This window comes from Hyperolius riggenbachi, chromosome 11 (genome assembly GCF_040937935.1).
Source record: "Hyperolius riggenbachi isolate aHypRig1 chromosome 11, aHypRig1.pri, whole genome shotgun sequence".
NCBI classification, from domain to species: Eukaryota; Metazoa; Chordata; class Amphibia; order Anura; family Hyperoliidae; genus Hyperolius; species Hyperolius riggenbachi.
In genome coordinates, this window is record NC_090656.1 from 129091328 (window position 1) to 129113718 (window position 22391).

General features: G+C 45.8%; 1 protein-coding gene across 2 annotated transcripts in view; it reads left to right on the top strand.

The window, feature by feature from the left end:
• The window catches only part of LOC137537785 (epidermal growth factor receptor kinase substrate 8-like protein 2), a 176296-nt gene that overhangs the window by 20552 nt on the left and 133353 nt on the right, over nucleotides 1-22391 (top strand). The gene's annotated exons all lie outside the window — the stretch shown is intronic.

The following is a 22391-nucleotide window of genomic DNA, read 5'->3' on the forward strand; positions in this document are numbered from 1 at the left end:
ACTGTGCAACTAAGAAAGGCTGCAGTAAGACATACCACATTAGAACAGGTATAGGAACTTATAGGATAGAAGAAATAAGGCTGAACATTTTGTTACAGAGTCTCTTTAAGTAAATAATTGCACAAAAATACTATTGCAGCTGATTTTTACACTCCTCGTTTGTCTTTTGTCTCTACATTCCTTACAGGGTTATCCAAATACTTGAAAAACATCTAAATGTTCTATGATATATAAGCTGATCACAGAAACGGGTTGGATTGTATGATATAAACTTCAGGAGCCTTACAGCCTAGGAGGGTACAATTCAGCCTGTTTCTATGATGATGTATATTTAATGGTACATGGAATGTGTAACTTTATAATGCTAGATGCCATAGCTATTCACATGCTCAAAGAGAACTCGTATTACATGATTTTTTATTCTTATTGCATATGTCATAAACCAGGGGTCCCCAAACTTTTTTAGTCAAGGGCCGGGGTCAACAACCTGCCATACAATTGGACAGCAGTGCCACCTAATGCGGAATTGGATTGGAAGCCAGCGAATTACTTCTTGCTAGCTTCCGTGTGGAAACGTGGTGCCAGCACTGCTGCCGCATCTATAAGTAATGAATGGGTCGGCACCACCAAAAGTAAATAAAGCTCTTTAATGAACCAGAACACAGCAGTGACAGACGCTGTTTCGGGCTGACAAGCTTAAGCAGTTTGTCACTGCTGTGTTCTGGTTCATTAAAGAGCTTTATTTACTTTTGGTGGTGCCGACCCATTCATCACTTTGGCAGTACTGGTCCCAAGGGACACTGGCACGGGGTCGTGGCACACCCACTCATGCTTTGGTGCCCCTCACTTCACCTATCTTTGCATCTATAAGTAATACATTTTGTGTGTGGAGGGCTGGTAAAAAAGCCTCAGGGGGCCGCATTCGGCCCGCAGGCCTTAGTTTGAGGACCACTGTCATAAACAATTAAATTATTGAAATGTTTAATTATGATCTTTATTGGTACTTGTTGTAGGAGTCATTTAATTATTTATCTGTCTTGGATTATAGTAGTCATCTGACAATGAGAATTGTTGTGCACTGATAGTGTGTCATGGACCAGCGCAATCTAGTGGTGTAGATGGTGACTGCATATATGCCATAGCAGATTTACTAATTTAAAGGGAACCCGAGATGAGAAGGATATGCAAGCTGACATATTTATTTCCTTTTAAAAAATACCAGTTGCCTGGCAGTCCTGCTGATCCTGTGTCTCTAATACTTTTAGTCATAGACCCTGAACAAGCATGCAGCAGATCAGGTACTCTGACTCAACTGACTCAGGTTATACTGGATTAGCCATATGCTTGCTCCAGGGTTTTGACTCAGGCACTACCTCTGCCATAAAAATTAACAGGGCTGCCAGGCAACTGGTAATGTTTACAAGGCAATAAATAGGGCAGCCTCCATATTCCTCTTACCTCGGGTTCCCTTTAATAAGGGCAAGTAGAGCTTGTGTGAACCAGCAAACATGGACTGCACATATTAAACTTTGTCTGCTATTAAAGGAAACCTTTAATTGAGAGGATGCTTTAGATGAGAGGAATAGGCATCAATCTTCATTCCCTTATAAACAATGCCAGTTGCCTGGTTGGCAGGCTGAGTTTTAGGCTTTAGCTGTTTTTGAGTCACACACCTGCAACAAGCATGCAGCCAGTGAAGTCAGACAAAAAGCAAAGCATCTGATCTGCATGCTCATTTTGGGCCAATACTTAAAAGGAACCTGAGACAAGAAGCATCTCGGGTTCCATACTTACCTGGGGCCTCCTTAAGTCTAAATGTACCAGAGATCTAAAAGCAAGAATTGATACTTACGCGCGGCTTTCTCCAGCCCCATAAACACATCTGAGTCTATCATTGTCCTCCTACGGTCTGCCGTGACCAGTCCCGGTAACTGGCTCAGTCAGGTCCAGTCTGGGTCTTCTGCACATGCGCGGGCCGCGGACCTCCTGCGCATTTGCAGTAGACTCAGACTGATGCGACTGAGCTAATTACCGGGGCTGGTCGCGGCTGAACGGCAGACCACGGGAGGACGAGTTTATGGGGCTGCAGGAAGCCCCGGGTAAGTATCCATTCTTGCTATTTTTAGATCTCTGGTTTACGTTAAGACTGCTCATCCCTCGCCGTCTCCCTGGGTGTCTCCGGTCCCCCGCAATTCAGCCTGAAAGCCTGGCCAAATCGCGCTTCATCGCACATGTGCAGCCTGGCCAGGCGCACTCCTCCGTTGCACTCCGATCCCTGGGAACGTTCTCCGCCTGCGCAGTACCACTGAACAAGTGCAGAACGCTCCCAGCCGGTTATACACTTTAATGTATTACAGGCACTGCATCAGCATTTAAGTCAGGCAACTGGCATTGTTTATTAGAGTATGACAATGACAACCTGCAAATTCCTCTCACTTAATTTGCCTAAAGTTTGCTAGCCTGGGTCATATCAGGTCCAAATAAAGATTGTTAAAGGGTTAGCAAAACATCAGTTTTGCTAACCCTTTAAACAGCAACCTAATACTGTTACAAAACATTTGCACTTTAGATGCTGTATGCAGCTGTAATCATAGGGTGTATCTGTAATGCAGCAGAATAAGAAGAATGCATGAATGGATATTGATGATCTTGAGATGTTATAAGCAATGGATGCTCATAGGGATGTTGGAACACAACCTGGTATCAGAATATTGCAGACAGGCAACTTTAATACAGACTCGGTTTAGTGCTCGGGTACGATCTGCCAGTCTCTGTGCTGCACATCTGAGTGTGGCTGCACCTGTGCTCAGCTCTGCCTCCAGGAGACAGGCACCTCTCCACTCTCCATGCCAAGCACTCGCCTGGCAGGTGCAGCATACCAGCTGGCAAATGATGGATGTACCACCTACAGCTGCCCGTGTGGAGGAGGCCTTGAGCTGGGCAGTGACATGATGATAGTGAGGCATGCTATATTATGTATGTATACCAGAATCCACACAGATGTAAGATGGAATGAATGTGTCATTGCTGCAAACTAGGGATGCAAAGGAGCAATACATTTAAAGCTTTGTGCAGACTTTTGTGACAGTGAGACAGACAGACAGAGGAGAACTCTGGGTATGTTTTACAGCCAGGGCTTATTTAAGCTGCAATGGGGCCCCAGAGTAAAGGTGGAGTAGTCGAGCGGAGACCGGGGGGCTGGGGCCAGAAGCGTTCAGGGGCCCTGGGGCAATTGCTCCCTTTGCCTTAATGGCAGCAGCAACTTTGTTTACACCAAGTGGTATACTGTTGCTATCGCTTCCGGCAAATCTACTAAAAAGCTGTAGCAACTGCAGAATGAGGCTGACAGTTCATATTTAATGGCAAATGACGTGTGTAGTGATAATATACAATAAGTTATATAAATGATTTTTCTAAAGTGGAGTAACTCCTTAAAGTGGACCGGAACTCTTGCACAGGACAGAAGGAAAACATAAATAAATTCAACCTGTATATATTTAGAGAGTTTAGCCTGTCTAATTCCCCCTCATCTGTGACTAATCATAACTTTAATTTGATCTCTCAGCTGTGTCAGCTGGCTGCCTCAGCAGAGTAGCTAATTTGTAAACACAGGATGTTAACCCTATGTCTGCTTCATGAAAGCTGGAAGTAGACATGCTGGGACCCTCTCCCAGACCGCACTGCACTCTGGTAAATACCACATCCCGCACTGACCGTCCTCACTCCTCCACGCACATTAACCGATGTAACCTGATCACCATTCCTTGCCTTCCCAGCTCTCACCCTCCCATATTTGGGGCCCTCTGGAATGCACGCTCTGTAGTCAATAAACTAGCCTATGTCCATGATCTGTTTATCACTAATGCTTTCACCTTCCTGGGGCTCACTGAGACATGGCTAACCCCATCTGATACTGTGTCTCCAGCTGCCCTTTCATACGGTGGCCTCAAGTTTAGCCACACACCTAGATCGGGTGACAAACATGGGGGTGGGGTGGGAATTCTTCTTTCCGAACACTGCTCCTTTACACTGCTTGCACCTGCACCTTCTCTGGCTTTCTCTTCTTTTGAGGCTCATGCTGTCCGCATCTACTCCCCTCACCACTTCCAGGTTGCTGTCATCTACCGGCCTCCTGGACCAGCCTCCACCTTCATTGACCACTTTTCAACATGGCTTCTTCACTTTCTATCCACTGACATTCCTTCCATCATCATTGGGGACTTTAACACACCCATAGACACTAACTGTTCGACTACCACAAAATTCCTCTCACTCACCTCATCCTATGACCTCTCCCAGTGGTCCTCAACCTCCACCCACAAAGATGGCCACACTTTGGACCTAGTTTTTACCCGGCTCTGCCCAGTTTCCACATTTAATAACTCTTTATTCCCCCTTTCAGATCACAATCTCATAACTTTTACAATTAGCCCCTCCCTGCCTCCTCCAACTACTGTAGTGCAGCCATCACGCTTATGCAGGAATTATCGCAACCTCAACCTCTGCTCCCTAGCTGACTCTCTAAAACCCCTGGGCTCCCTGTCATCCTACACTGACCCCGAGTCAGCATCCATCTACTACTTCACCACAGTCGCCACTGTCATGAACACAGCCGCCCCTCTCACCAACTTCCGCCCCCGCCGCATCAACAGACAGCCCTGGCTGACTGAACCCATCAAAAAACTGAAAAGACAGTCCAGGGCAGCAGAACGGCAGTGGAGGAAAAGCTCCAATGCAGATGACTTCGCCCACTATAAAAACATGCTGCTCCAGCTCAGGGACGCTCTCTCACTTGCAAAGCAGTCATACTTCCCTACACTCATTTCTTCACAATTCCATAACCCTTAACAACTTTTCAACACCTTCAGCTCTCTCCTCCCCCCCCCCCCCCCGCCTCCCCCTACAACCACAAGCTTGTCTGCAGAAGACTTTGCAGTATATTTTGTGAGCAAAATTGAAACACTACAGAACAGCTTTCAAAAGCAACCCTCTTCACCGGTCCAATCACCTCTTCCTTTTTCCTCTCTGCCCGGCAGCTCCCCTACTATCAACTATCCCTCTCCACATAACCACTCGCCCACTCAAACCTCCTCCCTGCTAACAATCTTCTCCACCTTAACTGAACAGCGTCTTTCTTCACTAATCTCTAAAGCTCATCTTACTACATGCGCCTCAGACCCTATTCCCTCTCATCTTATCCCCCAGCTCTCCTCCCCCCTCATTCCTGCTTTAACAACACTGTTTACCCTTTCCATCTAAACTGGCACTTTCCCTTCTTCATTTAAACAAGCTATCATAACACCACTAATCAAAAAACACTCTTTAGACTCTACTGCCCTTTCTAATTATCGCCCAGTCTCTCTCCTTCCCTTTGCCTCCAAACTGCTGGAACGCCACATTTACTCAGAGTTGTCTAACTTTCTCTCTGCTAATTCCCTGTTGGACCCCTTCCAGTCTGGCTTCCGCCCTCAACACTCTACGGAAACTGTTCTCACTAAGGTTGCCAATGACCTCCTAGCTGCTAAAGTCAAAGGCAGATTTTCGGTACTAATACTCCTAGATCTGTCCTCTGCCTTCGACACTGTTGATCATACCCTACTTCTCCAGACCCTCTCAACACTGGGAATCAAGGGCCTAGCACACTCCTGGCTCAACTCTTACCTGTCTGGACGTTCTTTCATGGTCTCCTACGCTAATACCAACTCCTCTCCACGCCCACTGTCTGTGGGAGTACCACAAGGGTCCGTCCTTGGACCCCTCCTCTTTTCCATTTACACCCATGGCCTGGGACAGATAATAAGCTCTTTTGGGTTTCAATATCACCTCTGTGCTGATGACACCCAAATTTATTGTTCTGCCCCAGACCTCTCCACACTGCTATCAAAAATCCCCGAATTCAAAAATCCCCGAATGTCTATCCGCTGTATCTACATTTATGTCATCCCGCTTCCTTAAACTCAATATGAGCAAAACGGAGATTGTGATATTTCCACCTTTGCAGGGCCGGCCCGCCCATGAGGCGGGGTGAAACTTTTGCCTCAGGCGGCACTTCTGGGGGGGCGGTACCCGCCCGTCCGTGTGTGTGGGGGGCCGCCCGAGCTGGAGGGGACAGCGGGCAGGAAAGGGGTATTGGGCCTAGCGGCAGGGAGGGGGGTCAGACCCCCCCTCCCTCGCCTGGGTCCCCCGTCCTCCGCTCCCCTCCAGCTTTAACAAGGTCCGTGCTGGCTGCAGCTATTTGTAAGAGGCAACGGGCGGGGATTACTCACCTCTTCCTCGTTCCAGGCCAGCGTGCGCTCCACTGACGTCACTTCCTGCTACGCCGCAGGAAGTGACGTCAGTGGAGCGCACGCTGGCCTGGAACGAGGAAGAGGTGAGTAATCCCCGCCCATTGCCTCTTACAAATAGCTGCAGCCAGCACGGACCTTGTTAAAGCTGGAGGGGAGCGGAGGACGGGGGACCCAGGCGAGGGAGGGGGGGGTCCGACCCCCCTCCCCGCCGCTAGGCCCAATACCCCCTTCCTGCCCGCTGTCCCCTCCAGCTCGGGCGGCCCCCCACACCCACGGCTCGGGGGGGGGGGGGGGGGGGCGGGGGCGGCGGCGATTTCTTTGAAAATTGCCTCAGGCGGCAAAAAGTCTAGGGCCAGGCCTGCACCTTCGCTCTCTGTTCCACCTCCCATTGTCACAATCAATGTAGATAACACCCCAATAGCATCAACCCCCAAAGCTCGTTGCCTAGGGGTAACTCTGGACTCTGAGCTCTCCTTTAAACCACATATTAACACTTTAACTACCTCCTGCTACTTCCATCTCAAAAACATTTCCAGAATCCGTCCCTTCCTTTCACAAGAAGCAACTAAAATGCTTGTGCATGCCCTAATCATCTCCCGTCTTGACTACTGCGACACCCTACTCTGTGGTCTACCAAAAAGCACACTGGCACCTCTCCAATCCCTACTAAACTCTGCGGCCCGTCTCACCCACCTCTCTTCTATATCCTCTGAGGCAGCCCCTCTCTGCCAATCCCTCCATTGGCTACCAGTTGCCCAAAGGATCCAGTTTAAACTTCTCACACTTGCATACAAAGCCCTACACAAGCTATCGCCTCCATACATTTCCTCTTTAATCTCCAGATACCTCCCCGCCCGCACCCTCCGTTCCTCACAGGAGACCCTTTTGTCCTCCAGCCTAGTCACCTCCTCTCACTCTCGCATCCAAGACCTCTCACGGGCTGTCCCTCTCCTTTGGAACTCCCTCCCTCAGCCGGTTCGTCATGCCACAAGTCTGGAAACCTTCAAATGTACCCTGAAAACACACCTGTTCAGACAAGCCTATAATTTGCTATAGGCAGCACTGAAGGCACACTGGCTCACCCACTAATCCTTGTGTTTCCTTCCCTTTTGTTTCCTCCCCACTACCCTCTAGATTGTAAGCCCGCAAGAGCAGGGACCTCCTCCTAGTGTTTCTCATACTGCTGTTATTTTAACATATGTACATGTACCAACTACATATCAACTATGTATGTATCTGTATTTATTCTATTCAATGTCATGACTGTACAGTGTCTTGTATTTCTTATGTATATTTATTCCCCATTATGTGTTTGTATTATGTACAGCGCTACGGAAGATGCTGGCGCTATATAAATAAAAAATAATAATAATAATAATAATAATGCTGCAGTTGCACTATTTTGTATCAGCTGTAAAAAAGAAATGTCAGATCCATATGCCTGAATGTCAGAATAATGAACATGTTCCATATTTTCTCTGACTGTGTATTTTCTGGTTATTTGTGTAACGATTGTGGAACTTTCTCCGTGATCAGCGCACAACGCGTGCGCTGACACGGCGGAAATCCTCCACAAGCGTATATTTGCAGGCACCCAGCAAAAGATGCTACGCACCTGTAGAGGGAAATTCCTGTCGGCAGATGGCGCTGGGGAGTGCAGAGGAACCAATCCTCTGTACCTCCACAAGTGCCAGACAGGAATTGTACGAAGCGCAGAACGCAATCGCAAGAGAGGCGATTGCGAATGAGATTGAGCAAAGGGACAGGTTGTATGTGTGTGCGCCAATCCAGTCGCCACCCCGCGACCGCGCACACACAACAGCAGATACGAAATAGGAACGCGATCGCGAGAGGTGCGATCGCCAGACGTGACACAAGGCAGATAAGAATAGAATACGAGGGTAGCAAAGGCACAGCAAATACAATAAGGAGATATGGAAAATAACAAACGCTAGCTAACCGCGAACACCGCACTCATTCGCAACAGTGCACGCAGTTATGCGCGATCTCCACGTGATAAGCACAATAGAGACAAGCACGCCTAACTAACCATTAACAGACAAACATGAAACAGAGGACGCGAGCGCTTGCTTAACGGTTACCTCACCGAGCCTGCAGCAAGCGTAGCGGACAAGACAGACACACGAAAACAGGGACAAACGAGAGATAGGATCCACAGCACTAGCGAAAAGTGGCTAGCGTGATCCAGGTACAGAGTAGCAGAACAGAAGGATCCCCAGCGCTAGCGAAAAGTAGCTAGCGCGATCCCAGAAGACAGAACAGAAGGATCCCCAGCGCTAGCTAAAAGTAGCTAGCACGATCCCAGGAGAAAGAACAGAAGGATCCCCAGCGCTAGCGAAAAGTAGCTAGCGCGATCCCAGGAAACAGAACAGAAGGATCCCCAGCGCTAGCGAAAAGTAGCTAGCGCGATCCCAGGAAACAGAACAGAAGAGATAGCTGGTAGCAACCGCTGCACCAGCTATACTCCAAGAACAGAGATCAGAACCATTTCCTGTCGACCACCATAGGGGCAGGACAATGGCAACAGGCAAGACAAGACAGAACAGGCAATACAGATAATACAACCTGACTGGGCTAGAAGGGGAGCCTAAAGCAACCCCCAGGAATTAACTATACTAGATAGCAATGGCTGACACTCCAGCAGTGTCCATCAGGAACAGACCATGGAAAGGAAATGACCAGCGAAGCATTGTGGGAAAGACATAGTACTTATAGTACACGCCTCCAATGAATGTGGTCAGGCAATTTGCATGACAACGTATGCAAATTCCTCTGCAAGCACAAGCTGCAAAACTGACAGAAGCTTCTTTCCAGAGTCCTGCAGCATGCAAACCTACACAATGGTCAAAGGGCTGCCTGCCTGCACAGGCAGCTGAGCAAATCATCACAGTACCCCCCCCCCCTCCAGGGTCGAATTCCAGACGACCCTCAAAACTGCTATTAGCAACAGACTCAAACTGAAGACTCATGAAGGTCGGGGCAGCCCGACAAGGTCCAATTCCAGAGTCAGTCCACCCGAAACCGACCTCATCGGAAACAGAAGCCACCGAAACATGCCCATCAGTACTACCAGTCTCAGTATAACACCCATCAGGACTGTGAACGCCAGAGAAGAAGCCATCGACACCCTCCAGACAATACCCACCACCTTCCAAGGAGCGTCCGAAAATACCAAACCTGCCACAATACCTGTTCGAAGTGTCCCTTGCAACACAAAAGCCACCGTTGATCTTATCCAGTGTACCAAGCAAAATTTCTCCCGGAATCTCCCAGAACCTTTTGAATCTCCACAGAGATCCCAAGAGGGCAGAACAATCACCAGGCTCACATGGAGAATTACCAAGAACCCCCATGGAACCAATGACAATTCCGGATTCAGAATTACGAGGACACCCATCAAGATCAAGACTTTCAGGGACCACTTCTGGGCATGCAAGCAGGCAGGCCATAACAGAGCATGGCTCCACCGAGGAAGCATATGAGTACGCTGGTAACCGAGGCACACTTGAGCTTTCTGAGTCACAGAGCACACTGGGGTACACCAGCACAGGAGAAACCTCAGGACATGTCGGGGAACTGCCAACCTCAGAGTCCAGCACGACAAGACCAAAACCAGTACCGGACAGAGAATCATCATGAGTGGAGGTCACAGGCACTGAACTTTCAAAAGAAGACTCGGATACAAATTTAGAAATTTCTGTGACAATAATATCATCATTGACTACATATGAGTGAAGCTCCATCAGAGCTGAAAAGGTAGCCAGCAAGGCAGCAATGCCTACGGAAGAGGGTTACACCTCAGAAGAACTTGGGGGGCAGGAGACATCTCCTACAAGTTCTGCACCCTTTGGGAGGAACTCAGAGACCTCCAGAACATCAAACAAGACCTCAGGAACATCATTTTTCAAGTTTTCTAAAAAGGATTCTGTACTATCCATGTTACAGGGCAAAACTGGAACTTTATTTTGAAAACAGGGCAGATGTCCCAGGGAAGGTTCCACCATAAACTGAGACTGAATTTCATCATCATGAGTGGAACATACAGGAATTTTCACTGAACCACACACTGACTCCCTAACTTTAATCTCGCTGCACCCAGAATTCTGCGTAGCAGTCAAACTAGCTTGCAACTCCAAAACTGCAGAAAGACAGGTAAAAATAGCAGCAATACCTAGACGAGCCTCTAGGGGCAGGGCAGGAGATATTGTACAAGACAATATTGACTCATCCAGAGTACAGGGTGGAGAGTCAGAACTTTCTTCAAAGCAAGAAAGGGACTCCCAAATGTCAGTGTGATTGGACATCATTTTGTTATTCATGGTACAGGGCAGGCTCAGAGAAACCCTCTCTGGACCCAGCAAAGACGCTTCAGAGTCAGATTCGCAAAACCAAAGTGCTGTCTCACTCTTAGACTCGGCTAACGATGTCGAATCCGAGGAGACAGAGCGCAAAATTTGCGAATCCAGGATCGCTTTAGGTTGTGAAACTGACGCTTTCCTAGTGCAAATCTCCGCGATCTGCGGAACAGACTGCAAAGCGTTTAGGACAGAAACACTGGAGCAACTGTCATCAGGCCACAGGCCCTCACAGGTGTGAACAGGGTGAGACAAAGGCGCATTTGCAGTAGAAATAGCGAGAACATCAGGAAAAACTTTATTAGACATATTAATTTTACTTTTGACGCTGCACAGTCGAGAAACTTTCCCCATAGCAGGGTCACAGATGGAAGATCTCAAAGATCTGTTTCTAAATGACAAAGGATCCCACACATCCTTGAGGAAACCGGCAGACTCATGCCAATCACAATCTGCAGGAACATCCGAGAAACAGGCATCCGATCGCACAGATTCAAACTGCACACTGTCAGGAGAGAATCCTTCAGGATTCGCACAGGAATCAACCACAGCGGCATACTCATTCATTTCAGGTTGCACAAAGTCAAGACTCTCATGCTTTACCCCAGAAAGGCAGGAACAATCATCCGACAACAATGTCTCTTTATTGGAATCAATTGGTTGGTGTGTGTGCAACTCATCCAAAATCGTTTGCCATACATAGATCACCAGATCCACATCATCCTTGTCACATTCATCGGAATCAATCAGAAGGTACATAGAATCAAGACAAGCATTCAAGACATCTTCGCTTTTTGCGATGTAAAAATCGCAAAAGGCTTTCCAATCAAAATCGAATTCCTCCAGCAAGGCCCCAACATCCCAGGAAGCAAATGGGGGTTCAAACAGGCCAGTATCCAGATAATCTCCATAGGGGTGGAGTTCAGGAACAAGAACAGATTTTTTAACTGCTTTAATGTAGTGTGCGATCCTACCTATAGCAGGATCCACATAAGCTTTGGATTGGGGCAAAAAACCTGGAAACTGATCAGCAGATGCATTATAAACATCATTTATATACTGCATGGTTTTGCCCATTTCAGACTTGACAGAAATAACCTCTCTATCTGTGGTTGCCATGGGCAACGGATCTTTCCGCTGGGAAGCCTTCCTAGATCTTTTACGTTTAGACTTAGAGGCTTTGGATGGCTGCTTTATGGATGAAAGAGTAGATGGAACAGCTGATTGAGCTGCTGACAACAACTCATTAAGGGGGTATGGTAATTGAGGTAATCTCAGCCAATTGTGAATTAAAAAGGCCAAGAATTCCAGGGGTCTTTGACTCAGGGTGGTATGATTTAACACATCATAACCCCACATTGACATTTCGCCCCCCAACAGAATGTAGACCATTTGGGGGGCCCAGGTAGACACTGGGGTGCATTGGAATTCAGGGTTCGCTAACAGTTTCGTACACTCAGACAAAAATTCGTCTGCTGATTCAGGTTCAAGTTTTTTAAATCTCTTAAAGGTACAAGAGCCATATTCGACAAAATCGTACAAATCGGAAATTCCGTCTACACTGGGGTTTTGGGTTGGGCTGGTCATTCTGTAACGATTGTGGAACTTTCTCCGTGATCAGCGCACAACGCGTGCGCTGACACGGCGGAAATCCTCCACAAGCGTATATTTGCAGGCACCCAGCAAAAGATGCTACGCACCTGTAGAGGGAAATTCCTGTCGGCAGATGGCGCTGGGGAGTGCAGAGGAACCAATCCTCTGTACCTCCACAAGTGCCAGACAGGAATTGTACGAAGCGCAGAACGCAATCGCAAGAGAGGCGATTGCGAATGAGATTGAGCAAAGGGACAGGTTGTATGTGTGTGCGCCAATCCAGTCGCCACCCCGCGACCGCGCACACACAACAGCAGATACGAAATAGGAACGCGATCGCGAGAGGTGCGATCGCCAGACGTGACACAAGGCAGATCAGAATAGAATACGAGGGTAGCAAAGGCACAGCAAATACAATAAGAAGATACGGAAAATAACAAACGCTAGCTAACCGCGAACACCGCACTCATTCGCAACAGTGCACGCGGTTATGCGCGATCTCCACGTGATAAGCACAATAGAGACAAGCACGCCTAACTAACCATTAACAGACAAACATGAAACAGAGGACGCGAGCGCTTGCTTAACGGTTACCTCACCGAGCCTGCAGCAAGCGTAGCGGACAAGACAGACACACGAAAACAGGGACAAACGAGAGATAGGACCCACAGCACTAGCGAAAAGTGGCTAGCTTGATCCAGGTACAGAGTAGCAGAACAGAAGGATCCCCAGCGCTAGCGAAAAGTGGCTAGCTTGATCCAGGTACAGAGTAGCAGAACAGAAGGATCCCCAGCGCTAGCGAAAAGTAGCTAGCGCGATCCCAGGAGACAGAACAGAAGGATCCCCAGCGCTAGCGAAAAGTAGCTAGCGCGATCCCAGGAAACAGAACAGAAGGATCCCCAGCGCTAGCGAAAAGTAGCTAGCGCGATCCCAGGAAACAGAAGAGATAGCTTGTAGCAACCGCTGCACCAGCTATACTCCAAGAACAGAGATCAGAACCATTTCCTGTCGACCACCATAGGGGCAGGACAATGGCAACAGGCAAGACAAGACAGAACAGGCAATACAGATAATACAACCTGACTGGGCTAGAAGGGGAGCCCAAAGCAACCCCCAGGAATTAACTATACTAGATAGCAATGGCTGACACTCCAGCAGTGTCCATCAGGAACAGACCATGGAAAGGAAATGACCAGCGAAGCATTGTGGGAAAGACATAGTACTTATAGTACACGCCTCCAATGAATGTGGCCAGGCAATTTGCATGACAACGTATGCAAATTCCTCTGCAAGCACAAGCTGCAAAACTGACAGAAGCTTCTTTCCAGAGTCCTGCAGCATGCAAACCTACACAATGGTCAAAGGGCTGCCTGCCTGCACAGGCAGCTGAGCAAATCATCACAATTTGCTTATGTCAATTTCATTTCTAGTGTGTGTAGGTGTCTTGTCTTCATTATTCTGTAGTTACCAGGTGTATAGGATGTTTTTACTTTAAAGGATGTTGCTGCTTCCTAGTGGCAGAATTGTGAAACTGCTTTTATCAGGGAGGATTGTGTTTTGTGGCACCTTAGCTGGGATGATGGTGAGTATTTCACTGGCAAAGTTCTGGCACAGTGACAGGGCTGGTGGTTTTTTGTAACTTAAAATGAAAATGTTGTGCATTTGGTATTCTGAAGCTTGATGTGCAAAGTTGAGAAAGAATTTACAGTCAAATCAAACTGAATCACTTTCTCCTTTGTCAGATGACTGACTCTTGAGACATTGCCCTAGTTTCCATAGAACCATGGAAAACGATTGCCTGTTTATAGCATTTTTCTTAGTTATTTTTATGGCCTATTCAGACTGCACAATTCTATGCAGTGAGAGAAAAGAAGTGGATAAATAAGGAAGCAGAGCTCTGTATGGATTGGTGTGATGAGTTTTTGTTAGGAAACTTAAAAAAAAAATAAAAGTTTGGCCCCTTCCCCACCAACATGGGGTAAATATCCAGAGCCCAGCAGTAGGTTGGGATAACTACCTCCACTCACAGACAGTGAAACCTTGAAACCTCCTCTTATAATAACGGAGGCCACCACTCCCTCCTAGGTAAATAAGGGGCATTTGTTTTCCCAGTATGTTTTAATTAAAGATTTTATAAATATAAACATATGTTTATTTCTTTAGCATGTTCTTGCGTATGATATTCTGATCAAATTATCTATCCTCTCCAGCTCTCACAATGTCCATCTCTATAAAACTTCAGCTATAAAGTCTACATATGCAGCAAAATATGTGTTCAGTACAGATAGAAGAAGGACATTTCTTGCCTACCTGGTGCTTTGCCGGACTTGGGAAGTAAAATTTTAGCAGCTTGAAGAGTCTTTGTCCTGTTTTTGTCACTAAATTAAAGGGCACTTTCAAGTCTGCATTTAGTACATCTTGGAAAGTTTGGTAATACTCCCTACTGGAGCCATCTATCTATTCCTGGTGCTTTGTTACATTTAGATGACTTCTCTGATCTTTTTTTAAGTTGTACACTTCGCTGATCTGTTTTGTGTTGGGATCATTTTGGGAGCTATATTTGCTGTACAAATCCTTGTATTTTGAAACTCGTTGTTGTAAATACAGGTTTTAAATTTTTGTTTTTATTTATACAAAAATTCATAGCACTCTGTAAACGTATTTACAATTTCGATGGGGCATGCTATTTTTTCTTTTGTTTTAGAGTTGTATATGTGAGATATTCTGCGTAATGTTGCCTGCGTTTGTCACAGAGCCGGGACAAAGTCCTCCAGCACCCAAGGCTGAGACACCTAAATGTGCCACTTCATCTCTCCCACCCCAGCTGTCACACACTGATTGCTATTAGACTAAGAGGTGCCCCAGGGTCCCCAACACCTTAATCTCTAGTTATCTGGCTTGCAGTCACTGCCATGCATCCCCTTTTCTTATATCTCTCTACTTCAAACACAATAAAGGAATGATAGCTGAGTGAGTTGTGCGCCCCCTCCTACACTGAGGCTGGAGCCTCTCTCGCCTCTGCCTCAGCCCGGCCCTGGTTTGTCATATTACATAGTAGATAGCTTATATTTCCTGAACATTTGTTTGCATTTAAATATTTAAGAGGAGCAAAGTTTATGACGAATTTGTAGTTCCTGGGTAATATTAAAGTGGATCCGAGATGAACTCATTGCATAATTGTGTTCCTTTCCTATTGTTTATAGGGCATTCCTCAAGCCAAATACTTTTTAGTTTTAATACTCTAATTCTCTATAAACTAAACAAGCCACGCCCACAGGTTTGCAGAGAGCCAAGGCACTTTCAGACAGTAGCAAGGGCTCATGGGAGCTCAGTCTGGGCAGGAGGAGGGGAGGTATTACTAGCCAGAGATTTCAGAGGCAGAGGGGAGGAGGGAGGAGGAGGGGGGATTAGGTTTTTTTGCTCAAGATGCAGATAAGCCTGCCTCTGTGTAATGTTTACAAACAACATGGCTGCTGTCATTGTATCACAGGAAGAAATAATCATATTCTATTAAAGCTGTTTGCAGCTAGATTTGTTGTGTAAACTATCTAAACTTTAGATAAGATATATAGACAAGTAACTTGTTATAGTCAGTTTTTCATCTCGGATCCGCTTTAAGCTTAACCATATTTTTAATTTGGCTTTCTAGTTTTGCAATTCAATCAGATGTTTATTTTATTTTTGCTCTGTTTATTGTTTTCTAAGGTGCGGGCCAGCCAGCCTTCTCACATGCACACTATGATGGCAGCTGGAGTGTGCCACTGCCATTCAGGGAGTGCTTTGAAAAAATACAGAAAGGCTGTTACTTTCTAGATGACCTTCGAATGATATAGGCCAATCAAAAGAAACAGATCTGAGGTCCTTGTACCTGATATTGATAGAATAAAAAAAAATACAGTTTAAAAAATTAAAAAAGTTACGATGTGTCTCGTTCACACTTCTGAAGAACAGTGGTGTGGTTACTGGGGATCAGGTCCTTTGTCTTCTGGAAGGCCCAAGGCCAGGAGAGCTGGTCAGACTTCCCCAGTGACACTCCTACAGTAGTGACCATGCAAAGTGCACCAGAAAGTGGGGCAGATGGGAAGAGAGGACTTCTGTGCACTGTGAGAAATAAAAATACTACTGTGCATAGGACGGGGAGCAGTCATTTGATATTGCGTGGGGAAATGGCAATTTGGGAGGGATATATGTTCAGCCATATTGAAGCTTGGAGATGCCCCTTCAACGTTTTTCTGGGGGCACCCATGAACTGTATAATTCATGAGGGCCCCCATGGGGGCTGGAGAATGTAAAGGCACAGGTTAAAAAAAATGAATCAATCTCCTCATACTTAATCTTTTTTTAGTAAAGCCCCACTAAACCCAAATTTAAATAACACACAACAGGGCTAGTGCTATTTCTTCTCCACAGGGCATCTCCTCCTCCTACCAGACACCCGTCACTCTTCAGGTGAGGACCACATCACTTCCATCTAGTTCTGGTGGTCCTAGCACCCATAGAGTAACGCCAGGAATTATGTACTCATGCTTAAAACCTATGCAGAAATGATAGAGAAAAGCAGATACAGAACCCAGCACCTCAATTCTGACACTAATTCAATTCAAGCATTACTTTGTATGTTTGTATTATATAAATGTGCATATATGTTTTTTATGGTGTTTTCTGATGCAGCTTTACAGTTGGTAAAGGCTATTTATTATTTCTCATGTGGTTCGTTATTTGTTGGAAGTGAAGCATTGTCTACACCCGAACAGAAGTGTAACAAAAAGTACCATTTTTCCAGCCAACTCTCTGTAGATTTGACCTCAGAGCAGAATTTTTTTCTTTTACTCTTATAATTTAGGTTTTTCAGTATGAGAAATACATTAGCTTTTAAGGTTGCAATCAGATTCCACCCGTGACTTTTATTTTAATAGAGTAGAAAATACAACCACTATATTTTTCTAATGCATTCAGTGTCCCTGTTGGAGAGAAAATATCTTGTTTCCTGTCCTGATAAAAAAAAGTAGGTACATTTTGTCATTCACTTCCTTTTCTTGCGACACCATAAGGGCAAATTCAAGCCCTTCGTGTCACAGGGATAGTCAGGAAGTGAGAGTACTTCTCGCTAGTGCAAAGAAAGAAAAATAGACCGACTCCACTCCATTCTGGAGGAAACCGTCCCAGAAAAAGGTTTTGGCTGGAGTGAAGCTATCAAAGCTGGCCATGCACAGATCAACTATGGCCGATATGCCAAGCCAATCACTCCCTATTTCATAATTTAGTTAGAGAGGGATCACACCACATGGCAAGCAATTTAAATAGATCTCACCAGAAATCTATCAAAGATCAGTCGAATCACCATCCATCCTCCCCCATAGTTCTTGACCCCCCTTCCCATCCACTTTCAGGCAAATATACATTTCAATATGTCTAATGAGACTTTTTATTTAAAAACTGCAAAAGATAGTTCAAAAATTATAAGAATAATTTGAAGCATCAGGTGTCAGGAATATTCAATGAAAGTAATCCATTTGGCTGAATATCAATCAAAAAAATCATTACATGTACGGCAAAGCTGGGACAAGGTCCTCCAGCACCCAAGGCTGAGACACCAAAGTGCGCCCCTCCATCCCTCCCACCCCAGCCGTCACACACTGATTGTTATTAGACTAAGAGGTGCCACAGGGCCCACAACCTCCCCAACACCTTAATATCTAGTTATCTGACTTGCAGTCACTGCCATGCATCCCCTTTTCTTATTTCTTTCTGCTTCATACACAATTAGGAATGACAGCTGAATGAAATGTGCGCCCCTCCTGCACTGCGCCCTGAGGCTGGAGCCTCTCCAGCCTATGCCTCGGCCCGGCCCTGATGTACGGGCACTTAGTATTTGGGTGCATAACAAATTAGCGTTAAGCACTGGGTGGGAGTTAGCTTTGTGTTAGACTTTGGGGAGGGTTAGGTTAAGGTTATGAATAAGCAGTGAAGTTTCAGGTGTAGAGTATTATTGTTTTTGGTGTATAAATCTTAGCGTTAATGTGCCAAAAACTCGGTTCTGAAAGAGAATGCATTCAAGCCAGGAGGCTGCCAGCCCTATATTTCAACTAAAAATGGCATACAAATGTAAACCACGTTTATTAGAATTACTGTTTGTGGTGGTGGATTGGGTGAGGCTAGCTGAACAACTTGATCCGCCTGAATTGACATTTGCACAAGATCAGGCAAGCTTGCTGATGGCAATTAGCCACACACACTTGGCAGATCATAGTATACAGTGCAAAAAGAGGGCAGAGAAACATCCTGCTACACAGTGCCAGGATACCAGCAGATTGTAACGATCGGTGTCAGCACGCAGAGAGAATCTGATTATTGGTGATCTGCAGTATCACCAAGAATACAGATATATACCTGATTATTAATGATCTGCAGAATCACCGATAATACAGATATATTGCTAACCTCTGGACACCTGAAGCGTGTAACTGTTTGGTGTAACGGTAGAAATTGGACCACCGGGGTAGCAGGTGGTCCAATAAGTAGAGAGAGACTCTACTGTGGTCAAGGACTCCAGGAGGGGGAGTCCCTGACTGTTTTGCAGCAGCGCCCCCTCTGAGCAGCAGGGGACCCCTGCAGGAGGGCTGAGCACCCCAGAAGAGGGTGACAGCCAGACAGGTCCGGCAGGCCGGGTCGGCCACACACAAGCAGATAAAGTACAGAGACAGGAGACTGATTTGGTAACCAGGGACAGGCAGAGTATATACATAAACAGATAACCAATAATGCCTGGTCTAGGGTGTGAGATCCGAGGTCCCACACCCAGGAACTGGTCTAAGGAGTAACACAGATGTTATACAGTATTCCTAGTCTGGGGTGTGAGGTCCGTGGTCTCTACACCCTGGAACTGGTCTAAGGAATAACACAGATGATATACAGTATTCCTAGTCTGGGGTGTGAGGTCCGTGGTCTCTACACCCTGGAACTGGTCTAAGGAATAACACAGATGATATACAGTATTCCTAGTCTGGGGTGTGAGGTCCGTGGTCTCTACACCCTGGAACTATGCTAGAGAATAACACAGATGATACACAGTATTCCTAGCCTGAGGTGTGAGGTCCGTGGTCTCTACACCCTGGAACTGGTCTAAGGAATAACACAGATGATACACAGTATTCCTAGCCTGAGGTGTGAGGTCCGTGGTCTCTACACCCTGGAACTGGTCTAAGGAATAACACAGATGATACACAGTATTCCTAGCCTGAGGTGTGAGGTCCGTGGTCTCGACACCCTGGAACTATGCTAGAGAATAAAACAGATGATACACAGTATTCCTAGCCTGAGGTGTGTGGTCCGTGGTCTCTACACCCTGGAACTATGCTAGAGAATAACACAGATGATACACAGTAAACTGGCTAAGTGTGGATTCCCAGGTCCACCTGGTTCCACCACACTGAAGAATCTGACTAAGGTCTGAGTGCTAACACATACATAGGTATTCGCAACGCCCAGCTCCCATCAACCAATCACCTGCTGAGCTGGGATCAGCTGACCACCTCGATCAGCGGACCCTTCTCCTATTCGCCTAAAGAGCCTGCCTTGCGGCGCGCGCGTAGCTCTCCATCTGTGTGCACTACTAGGTCCAGGCGAGTCAGACGCATGTTGCTGCGGGGAAACCGCCGCTCTGTGCGCGGATACCGCCGCCTCACTGTCAGAACACGCGGCGGCTTCTCCGCAATCCATCACATAGATGCCACTAGCACATGGCAGAGTGGATATGTTCCTTCCAGTCCTTTTCCTAGCAAGAGGCATAGAACCTTTTAACATGTTTTTTTCTTGTGTTTTCTCACAGGAGATGCTTTCACTCCTTATCAATAAAATACCTTTAAAGCCCCCAGTAATTAAGAAAAGACTCAAAATAAATGCGATATTTCTTTTTTTTATTTGCTTTTGGTACTTTTTCAATTGCTAAGTGCTGAAAATAAGATTGAAAAGAAAATTATCTCCTGGAAGAAAACTCAGGAGAAAAGTTAATTCAAAAAGGACCAATGTGCTTGACCCATTCACGTTTGTTCAGCTGATCAATTCATTATTCTATATGACCTTTTTTGGGGGGTGAAGTTTTTTTACAAAAACTGAGCACTGTTTAGTTTTTTTTATATTTCAGTTTGGGGAAGCACTGTACAGTGCTTTGCTTATCTATTTTTTGGTAATATGTTTTATTTATAATCACTATAGCTTAGGGATGACATGCAGTGGGTGCATTAAAATTACATTCCAATATTGCTATTGTAAATATCTACATTGTACTAAAATTGTCTCTGCATCATTGGGTTTGTCTTTCCCACTTTCACAATACAACACTTGCAACACAGAATGTGTGGTTTGCTAAGTGGTATGCACTATATACGGTAGTTACACTATGCAGTGTAGGCCATTGCAGCTCTCAGACTCCATGTTATGGAACATTTTAGAGATGGTATCAGTCCTAGTTGTTTTTAACAACCAAATTTTGCCAGACATTTTATATAAGCACATGATGGCAACATGGATGGTTTTTCTACCCAAGGTATTGAAAGGGTGACCTTACCTCCAGGTAGCGGTGACTTGCGTCTCCTTAGAAGCTAATCATAGTTCCATTATGGCCATAGTGTGATCCGCAACTAAAGTGCACATGAAGTGGTTGGAATGCACACTTTGGGTGCAAGATGAATAAAGCATATACTTTATATCCAGGGGTTAAAAGATAGGCTTGATGTACAGGAACAATAACAATAATATTTTTATAGCGCTTTTCTCCCTGGGGACTCAAAGCGCTGTGACCCTGCATTATGCAGTCTCAAAGGCTCAGGAAAAGAGGTGAGTTTTTAGCCTTGTTTTTTTTTTTTTTAAAGCTGACCAGAGAAGGAGCCTCTCGTACTGATTGTGGAAGTGAGTTCCATAGAGTAGGGGCTGCATAGGAAAAGGTCCGAGCACCAAATGTATCCTGGGAATAACCAGATTGATCTTGTTGGCGGAGGGTGCGTGGAGGAGCATAAAGTTCCAATAGATCCGCTATGTATTTGGGTCCCACGTGGTTTAGAGCCTTGAATGCCAGCAGGCAGATCTTAAAATTGATTCTCCATTTTACTGGCAACCAGTGAAGAGTTTGCAGTACTGGGGTGATGTGTGAGCTGCGGGGGGCATTGGCTAGGAGTCTGGCTGCAGCATTCTGTACTAGCTGTAAGGGGCGCAGCACCTTATCTGTAGATCCGATGAACAGGGCATTGCAGTAGTCTAGGCGGGTGGATACAAATGCATGAACCAGGTCAGGTAGTTCTTCAGCTGGGTTAAGGTGTTTGATTTTCGCTATATTTCTTAGATGGAAGAAGGAAGAATTAACGACAGCTGATACCTGCTGTCTGAGTTTTAGATTTCCATCCTGGATCACTCCAAGGTTTCGCACAAAGTCTTTATACTGTACGGTATCTCCCCCAATTGCTAGTTTGAGGTGGTCCCAATTGCAGAGCAGTGGCTGCAGCTATAACAATCATGCACTTGTAGATTTCAATATGTGGATATGTCCTGATCAATAGTGGACCCAGTCGCAGTCCATGTATCCTCCCCAAGCTTATTACAGCACTGGGTCCCTCTGACCAGAGCTTGTCGGATATTCTCTTGTGGTCACACTCCCATTCAAGTACTAGCTTCTTTGTACTGGGCACACATGCTTAGTAGAATGAAGCCACTTGTGCACAGCTTTTTCCTCCATGCTTGAGCCAGCTATGTCCCATTGGGCATGTGTAGACTGTACTTGTGCCTGCCAATTATGAAGGAGCTAGTACTTGGACAGGAGCATGGCCATGAAGAAGTAGAGGACCCCAAGCAGCAGCGGTGAGCTCAAGGGAATCTGGGAAGTCTCTAGGCTATCCTACTACTTAGATAAGTTTATCTTTAAAATAAGTTAAGATGCGGTTCTGCTTTAAAATTTCATCAACTGAAAATAAAAATATGAGACTTTGTTCTGTTACTAATGATCTATTTATCATTAGTACTACACATACAATGAATTATGTCATAAGTTTATTTTCAGTTCAGGTATACTTTAAAGGGAAGGTTCAAGCAAAATAAAAAAATGAGTTTCACTTACCTGGGGCTTCTACAAGCCCCATGCAGCCAT